The sequence below is a fragment of the Myodes glareolus genome, chromosome 13 (genome assembly GCF_982192425.1).
Source record: "Myodes glareolus chromosome 13, mMyoGla1.1, whole genome shotgun sequence".
In the NCBI taxonomy this organism is placed as follows: Eukaryota; Metazoa; Chordata; class Mammalia; order Rodentia; family Cricetidae; genus Myodes; species Myodes glareolus.
Window position 1 is genome coordinate 28,475,616 of NC_142038.1, and position 9,700 is coordinate 28,485,315.

The following is a 9,700-nucleotide window of genomic DNA, read 5'->3' on the forward strand; positions in this document are numbered from 1 at the left end:
ACCAAGTTGGAGGAGGATGGGGTAAGGGGAGAGCAATAAAAGAGATATCTTGGTAGAAGGGGCCATTATGGGGTTAGGGAGAAACCTGGTATTAGGTAATTCTCAGGAATCCACAAGGATGACTCCTGCTAAGACTCCTAGCAATAACAGAAAGTGTGTCTGAAAGGGCCTTCCCCTTTAACCAGATTAGTGACTACCCTATTGGTCATCATAGAACCTACACCCAGTAACTGACAGAAGCAGTTGCAGTGACCCACAGTCAAGCACTGGTCTGAGCTCCTGGAGTTCAGTTAAATAGAGACAGAAGAGGTCATATGAACCAGTGGAGTCAAGACCATGATGTGGAAAACCACAGAGACAGCTGACCTGAGCTATTGGGAGCTTATTGACTATGAACTGATAGCAGGGGAACCTTTATGGGACCTAAACTAGACCCTCTAAAGGTGGGTGGCAGTTATATGGCTTGATCTGTTGGGGGTCTGGCAGTCACATCAGTAAGTCTCCCAGGAGCATGAACTGGCATTTTAGAGCCCATTCCCTCTGGTTGCATATGGTTGCTCAGCCTTGACACTGGAGGAGGGGCTTGGTCCTGCTACAAGTGGGTATGCCGGACCTTGTTGACTCCCTAAGGAAAGTCTTACCCCTCTGAGGAGTGGATGAGGAATGGAAAGGGGAGAGGTGAGGGTGGGAAGGGAAGGGAGGGATAACTGGGTTTGGTATGTAAAATGAAAAGTAATTTTTTAAAAAATAAAAAAACTATAAAAAGAAAAAAATTCCCACTTTTCTCTATTTTTGCATTATGTAAGTATTTCATTAAAATATCTTATTTAAAATTATAATGTTAAAATAGATGAAATGTATCATATACAATTATCTTAAACATGCAAATTAGATATGTTAATTAGATAAACTTAATGAGATGTGATTAACATAATATAATGCATAATTGTCTTCAACACAGAAATAATATAAAGTTATGTTTATTAAGTCAGTGTCAGTACCTTGTGGCTACAGTATTTTAATGACAATCTTATTCTCTCTGTTTTTCTGATTGTAAGTCCAGGTAAGCAAGAGAACTTGGCAGGGCAACTGAGACACTCAGCCCATGGGAAACGTGTTGCCCAGCACGAAACGAGTGACAGATGGGTTCTCCAACATGAAAAGGAAATTCTGTGTTCCTTTCCCGTCTGTAGACACATCCCAGCTACTGGAAAGACAAACTTCTCCAACTGGTTTTGAATGTCTTTGTATTTTTCCCCTCCGGAAAGAAGTGAGTTGAATCCCGTAGACATTTCTTGCAAGATCCTTCAGTCTATGTGTAGTCTCTCTGAGAAACACTGGCCGCTGTACCAATGCAATGCTTCCACTCAGTGCAAACCTGAGATTTACTGCCTTGCGGCTTTCTGAAAGACATGTTATTCTAAGTGGAGTTACACGGAAAGTGAAGAGGAAGTTAAAGGATTGGTTTCAAACACAATGGGGGTTTGAGAGATGAATCTTCCTTTGGATAGTGAGATTCGGTAATAATGATCAAATCTAGCCAACCAAGCAAAGCAGAGCTGAGAAGGCATGGTTGTGATGGCTTCTTTCTGTCTGATTCAAGTGAAAGTATATTTGGGTATAACCTTGGTACTAAAAGAATGATGGTAGAAATAGTTCTTTTCTTTCTCCCTTTCTTTCTTTCTTTCTCCCTTTCTTTCTTTCTTTCTTTCTTTCTTTCTTTCTTTCTTTCTTTCTTTCTTTCTCCCTTTCTTTCTTTCTTTCTTTCTTTCTTTCTTTCTTTCCTTTTTTCCTTCCTTCCTTCCTTCCTTCCTTCCTTTTTTGTCTTTTGTTTCATTGTAGTTGTTTTTGTTTTTTCGAGACAGGGCTTCTCTGTAGCTTTGGAGCCTGTCCAAGCCTGTCCTGGAACTAGCTCTTGTAGACCAGACTGGCCTCGAACTCATGGAAATCCACCTGCCTCTGCCTCCCAAGTGACACCACCACAAAGAGAAATAGTCCTTTTCTTAATAGCGTAGCTGTTTTCTCTCTAGAATTCTCACACTTATCCTGTCTTTCTACAATAAATAAAAGTAGAACTTGATAATCATTATGCTTGTGCATTATATTTCGGTGTGATTTTCTAAAAATACACATTAAATTAATCTTTCTGCGTATATTTTAGAATTCTTACAGGTTGAATAATTTTATGTATCACAATGACTTTAGTTAATAGGTAGGAAGATGTTTTGGAGTATGAAAAGAATGGGTCTTTAAAGATCGTATACAGCTTGTTCATATAGTTCTCATGAAGGCAAAAGGAATCTTGGTGTTCAAGATGGCTTCATTTCTGCATGATTGACAGATCAGTGTTAGTGTATGGAACTGAGAGAGTGCTTCTGGAACCATCAGGGGAGCAGTGTCACCAATACATGTGCTGCTTGGGGATTGGATTCTCTACCAGTATGTCTGCTCTGGAGAGACCCACCACTGGAGATACTCAGGCTTCCCTGTTGGCATCTCCAGAACCTTGTCTACTAAAGACTTCCAGGAGCTGGACTGAACTTTCTCCTGCCTCAGGAATCTCAGCACATCTTTCTCTATCTAATGTTTCTGTATGATTGTATCTAATGGTATATCCTGTGACCTGTGTTCTTCCAGCCTCATGCTTCTACCTATAAGTCTACTGACATGACATGTCTTCTATGTCCCATGTTGGGACTTGACTTGAAATTCTTTTCTCTTCTGAAATGTCTGTTAAGAAGTCACTGTGCTTTGGTGTCTGTAGTACGAGTAATAAAAATCCAGAGACAGATACAGGGGTTTAAACCTGAATATCAAAAAAGCAAAGCAGTCAAGTCACTAGAGAACTCTTACCTCTATGAAATCTTCAGATCAAAAGAGTCTGAGTTCCTGTGTCATCCTGCCTGATATTTCTTTCTATTGTTGGTATTAAAGGCATGCATCACTACCACCTGGCCTTTATGGCTAACTAGTGTGGCTTCTGGGATTAAAGGTGTGTGCCACCACTGCCTGGCCTGTATGGATGACTAGTGTGACTACATTGCATTCTGATCTTCAGGCAAGCTTTATTTATTAATACAAATGAAATATCACTACAGGTGTCAAGTGTAGAGACTTTGAAATCAGTCAGGCCAGACACACAGCAAACAACCCAATGTGCTAACCATGCACGTCACACAGGAATTTCATTTAATTTTCTTGTATATGCAAAGAATGTGTGCTGTATTCACTTTGTCAGGAGCATTCTGGTCATTGCTCCTGAACTGCCTATGTAGTGAGGGGAAAACTTCGATCTATAAATTAGTGTAAGTTTAGTATGTTTTTTATAATTTAAAATGCCACTATAGGTAGTAGTGTTTGGATATTTTAAAAGATATTTTGGGTTCTCTGAGAATTGCCTTCAACATCCTGGAAAAATGATTTCAAAGAGATAGGGAGTACTAGGTGTCCTGGTTACAACACCCTGTGTGTGTACTCTGTGACTTTTAGGAGGAGCGGTCCTTCCTAGTAACTCTTGTCTTGATGAGTAACCATTGCCCAAGTCTTGATCTGGGCCACCTATTGAGTCTGCCTTATGCCATTCTTCAATAGCCACCATCCCTACCTCCATCAGGGAACCTCTGAATTCTGACTTTGGTTCCATTCTGCTGAAGTGGTCAATTCTGTAATGCTACTGTACTTCACTTAGAAGTATTTCATCCTGAACTTCCTGGATACAGAAGTTCCAATTCTGTTTAATTATTTCTTAGCTCTTTTTTCTGCCAAGTTATGTGTCAGAGGTGGGTACAGCAGCGCCCTAGCATAGGATTTTGTTGCAAGAGACCTAAATATTTGAAGTGTGCCTGTCTCTGTGTAGGTATTTATACAAGTTGGTGGGTGAAGAACTCTTCTGCTTTTGGACACCCTCACTTTCTATTATATCATGCATGTTGACCAAAACCCAAATAGGAATTCTAGGCATGGGACCAATAACATTTTTTCATTTTTACTTGTTCCATATTCTATATATCCTTTTATTTTCCTTTGTCTTTTCCAAAATAATCAAAGGAGTGAAAATTCTTTCTATCTCTTCCCCCCTATATTCTAACAGAAACACAAAAGCAAGAAAGCAAGAATATTTTAGTTCCTTCACAACAGATCAGCCTATTTACAGAATTCTATTTTTGAATGTTCAGAAGTAAATTATGCCTAGTTTCAGTTTGTTTCTTTTGTAACAGGTGCTAATTTCAACCAATATATTTTGTTCATAAAAGCAAAAGAACAAAAGCACTCTGGTTATTTACAAATATCAATTCTCATTGCAACCATTACCACCACCTTAAAGGTGCACAGTCTAGGTTTATTTGGGATTTCCTTTTAAGTGTTGGAGTGGTCCACATTTATTCTTTGTACAAAGAAAGAGAGAGAAAGAGAGACTTGTTTTTTTTTGTTTTTTTTTTTTTTCGAGACAGAGTTTCTCTGTAGCTTTGGAGCCTGCCCTGGAACTAGCTCTTGTAGACCAGGCTGGCCTCGAACTCATAGAGATCTGCCTGCCTCTGCCTCCCGAGTGCTGGGATTAAAGGCATGTGCCACCATTGCCCGGCCGAGAGACTTGTTCTTAAGAAAAGCATTCAACTATCTAGTTGAAGGCTCATTAGGTATTCTGCTCCCGTGATCCAAGAACCAGGAAGTATGTGTTGTATTCCATTCTAATGAACTGTGTTGCATTAAAGTGTGCTCTAGTTTTAATCACTTCTACAAGTTCTGTTTCACAAAGAGCAGCCCAAATGACCCTCCTAAGATGTATCTGGTGGCTTGCTCCCCTCTGGGTACTCTAGTCTGAAAGGCGTGCTTCTTGCTCATTTCCCTATTTCATCTCCATATTTTGTCTTCCAGTTCCTGCATATCAGCCTCATGGTTCCCTACTGGCTCCTCAGAGTGACAGTGCTATTGTCTTCCACAGAGGGACTTGCTACTGCTATTCACCAGAGATTTGACTGGCTTTCCCCACCCTACCTTCTTCCCCAGGGTGACCAATTCCTTTCTACTGAATTGGTTCTCCTACTTTTTATGTTATGACATTTTGAAAGACATAATGTTGACTTTGTTACTAAGGAAACATGTGCATGTATTCAAAGACAGTGAATAATCATCCTACAATAGAGATGTGCTACTTTGTGGAGTAGAATCTGTGACATTGTTTTCAATTCAGGAGCACTCAATCTATGTTATTTTAAAAATCTTATTTGTGACGCACAAACTTACAGTATTATCCACAGTTTAAATGGTAGTTCACATTCCCACCACAGCATTTCAGACTTCCATGGCAGTCTGGAATGCAGCTCTTCCTGATCTCAGTTTTCTTCTGTGTTTACTTTTTCTTCATAGCAGCAACATTTCATCCAAATGTTACTTTCTATTACAGGCTTTGAGTATTTACTTGCTTAGTTTCTGTTTTCGCTTTGTTTCTACAGTTCCTCATAAAATAAATGCATGGAGGTCAGAGCTTTGCATATGTTAATGCATTCTTGGTGCTTAAATGGTATCTGATATTTAGAAGATGCGAAATAAACATCTGATTGTGAAATAATGAGTCATAGATAGCTTATGCAGTCACTAAGAGATAATATATAGAGCCCAACTGATGGGGTTAAAATGGTTTCTGCAACTTCTTGGGTGGCTTGTCTTTGGGGACATTGCATAAGTTTCCTGCATCTCTGGGCTTTAAAAACATCACTCTTAATTTACTGTGAGCGTTGAGCTCATTTGTGTAGAATGTAATAGTGTGTGTCTAGAGCACAGCAAATATCATGTGTCTGCTGATATTAATGCCATTATTTATATGCTGGATTGAGACAACTACTTATAGGTTAGGGAGCCTCTCTCGTTTTATATATATTCATATTAATAAAATGAACACTTGAATGATTAGCATCAGAGGGCCAGTGGTACTATCTCGCTCCCATGTTAATGTCATAAAGACTAGAGCCGCTATCTTTGCAGTGCTCTCATTTCAAGAGAAAATGAAGCCCAGAAACGTGGAGTGAGTCTTTAGCTCCTGAGGGGTTTTATTTATGTATTAAATGGCTGGATTATGGAGAGTTTTTCAGGGTATGAGAGGAGAATCCTTTATAAAAATAGGAAAATCATTTTCTCTCCATCCTTACCTATGGGTTGGTATAGAAGTTGTTTAAAACTATTGGTTTGGATGTTATTATGTCATTAAGATAAAGGAACTAACCAATTTATTACATATTTGATTAAAAAAATCTATCTCTGACTTCATAATGCATCTAGGTTAAATATGAATACTTAGGTCAAATATGAATATTTAAGATAAATATGAATATTTAAAAACAACAGTAGGAGCTAGGGAGATGCCTCAGTGGGTAAAGTATGTGGCATGCAAGTATGAGGACTTGAGTTCAAATCCCTATCATTCAAGTAAAGTTGGATGAGGAAATGAACATCTACAGTCTTAATACTTCCTTGGTAATATGGGAGATAGAAACAAGAAATTACCCAAAAACACTCTCTCTGTGTTCCCCAAGATACAATACCTCAGTTTCATCCCTATGTCTGCAGCAGAACACCTGTGTCTGCCTTCCTTACCTCCCCACATCCATCTCCTGTGGATCTTACTCAGAGATCTTTCCTTCTAACTCCACCCCCATTGCTTGGTCCTGCCCCCAACCTCACCAGTCAACCCATGCTCACCCAAGGGAAGCTTGAGACAGGGCAAGTGTAGGCTGATAGCGATTCCATACCTTTCCTTATTCTTCCCCAGATTCAAACCTCTCTGCCTCATCCCCAGCTGTGTGGCAGAAAACCTGCTCTGATCTCCCTTTCTGTTCTGACCTCATCCTCAAGGGATCACAAAGATCTTCTCCTTCAACTTTCTTTCCTCCAACTGTATCCCAGCCTACAACCCCAGCAAACATTTACTGGGAACACACCAGTTGAGCAGAGCCAGGAAAATAGGTAAGCCAGCTGAAGGCCTTCATCACTCCCTCCTTTCAGAGTCCAATCCTTCAGTCTCATCCCCACCTGTGGCAGCCTTCCTTGCCCCTCCTCCCACTCCCATCTGCAGATCTCCCCCTTCACACCTCCTCCTCCTCCCACTCATTGTTTTGTTCCAGTCCCCAAATCTGCCAGGAACTTCATGCTAACCCGCAGACAACTCCTGGCAAGAAGGCAGGCAGGGTGTAGATATTCCCTCTCTGCTTCTCTAGTTCCATCGTCCCCATTCTTATCCCCAGTGCTATAGTAGAGCCTTTGGGGTGACCTTTACTAGCTGTCTCTCCCTTCCCATTTCCAAGAAAACAAAATAAGCAGACCCTTTTTGAACACTCCGCTCTCATTCTCCTGCAGATCCCTCTAAATTCTCCTGCCATTCCTAACTATCAGCTCCCAGTACCGAGAAACACATTTTACGTAGAAACCACATTAGTCACAACTATAACGTGTAAAGCACAATGTCTGCTCTACACGCTACAGTATGGTCTGCAAGCCGGGAAAGGAGCCTGGAGATTTAAACACATACACACACAGAGAGACAGAGAGAGACAGAGACACGGGTTATCCTTGAAACAAGAATGCCAACTTCATTGTGTTTAGGGGCAGCTTATATAGGGCTCTGGTCATGCCCCAGCTCTCGGGATCTTTCAACTGCAGCCACCAGAACCCACTCCCCTGCCATCAGGAACTCCTGAGGATCTTGTGCTCAGAGCAGCTGCAAACACAGGAAAACAAGTTGTTTGGCTCAGAGCAGCTGCAAGCAAGTGGTTTACAGGAAATTAAGAATCTGGGGGTCCACAGCCCCCAATAGTTCCCGCTTTTCTATATAATTAGACCAAGGTTCCGGACTGGCATTGACGTAGCACAGATATGATAGCAATAAGTTGGAAAATGCCCTAGCAAACCTGCTCATTCTATGTTCCACATGAATGACATTAAATTCTGGTGCCAGCTACAAGATAGTCACAGCAGCCATCTGGCTGATGGCAATTTCAACTGCCGTGATGGAGGCCACAGTGGTGACAATAGCGGCCACTCACGGTGATTCAGAAGCCTCAGCTGGGACAGCTTGGCAGTCATCCTCATACTCCAGATCCTCTCGCCTCTGCCTCCTTTAGCAAATCCTACTGGCCTGCACCACCACAACCAGCTGAGGTGGCAGGCAGGCTCGGGGATCTCTCGTGGCTACTGTGCGGGTCCCTTGGGTCCTGCAGGAAAGCCTGCCGCTAGTGCCACAGACTCTTGGGCGTGGTGCCTTCTCTACATGCTACTGCGTGCAGACCGGCAGTCCAGCAAGGTCTGAGCGGCTCTGGCTTGCCTCAGCTCTAGCACTTGTTGCCACCGTTGCTGATGCTCCTGGCACTGCCGCAGTGTCCTCCTCAGGCCCACAACCTCTAATAACAATTTTGGGAATTTGGGCAGTGTTTCTTCCTGCTGCGGAGTGAAGTAATCTGGCGGCGGGGTTGGCGGGGGAGGCGGGGGGAGTTTCACAGCAAACTTCAAGGGGACTTGGTGCATCAAACCACATTAATCTGGAATGAATCCACGGATTCTTATCTTCCGTGGAAACAAAAGCAGAACCTCTTTCCCAAAGCAACACATCCTTCTACCCATATTTTAAAGTCAAGATATGCTTCTTAGCAGTTCCCAGGATCAAATGTCTCTCTCCAGTCAAAACACCAAAAGACAACATATCGTTCACCAATGTTAAATCAGAATCAGACAAACAATTTGAATAGATCTACATCACCTAAGTAAATAGAAGCAGTCATTAACGGTTTTCCAAACCAAAAAAAAAAAAAAAAAAAATTCCCAGGATCAGATGGTTTTAGCACAGAATTCTACCAAACCTTAAAAGAAGAGTTAACAATACTTCTCAAATTATTCCACAGAATAAAAACCTCAGGAACATTCCCCAATTTACTTTATGAGACCACAGTTACACAATTACCCAAACCACACAACGATCCAACAAAGAAAGAATACTACAGACCAATTTCCCTTATGAAAATATATATAAAAGTTCAAGAAAATACAAACTGCATCCAAACACACATAAAAAGATCATTCATGATGATCAACTAGGCTTCATCCCAGAGATGCAGAGATGGGCGAATCTATGAAAATCAGTCCTATAACCCACCATATAAACAAGCATAGACAAAATCCACATCATCATCTCAGGCGCAGAAAAGGCCTTTGACAAAAGTCCAATCCCCTTTCATTATGGAGGTCCTGGGGAGATTACGGATACCATGGACATACTTAAACATTAAAAAGCAACTTCCAGCAAGACAAATTAGCCAAAGACAGATTATATGAAGAGAAATAACATAATTCCATTAAATTCAGGAACAAGACAAGGTTGTCTACTCTCTTTATACCTATTCAATATAGTAGTTAAATCTTAGCTAACAAAATAAAACAACCGAAGAAGGTCAAGGTGATACAATTCAGAAAGGAAGAAGTCAAAGTATTTTTATTTGAAGATGATAAGATAGTATACTTAAATGACCCTAAAAATATCACTAGAGAACTCCTACAGCTATTATATGCCTTAAGCAAGGTAACTGCATATAAAATTAGCACATATAAATTAGTAACCCTCTTATATATAAATGACAAAAGGACTGAACAACAATATGTTTCACAAAAGCCTCAAAGAGTGTAAAATATCTTAGGAGTAACTCTAACCAAGTAAGTG

At 40.9% G+C, this 9,700-nt stretch overlaps 1 long non-coding RNA gene across 1 annotated transcript; it reads left to right on the forward strand.

The window, feature by feature from the left end:
* Nucleotides 1–244: 244 nt before the first annotated feature.
* LOC125390629 (uncharacterized) lies at nt 245–5,514 on the forward strand. The gene is made up of 3 exons (XR_007228828.3): nt 245–443; nt 1,064–1,270; nt 4,876–5,514. It is a non-coding gene; the product is annotated as an uncharacterized LOC125390629 (long non-coding RNA).
* The last annotated feature ends 4,186 nt before the right edge of the window (nt 5,515–9,700 follow it).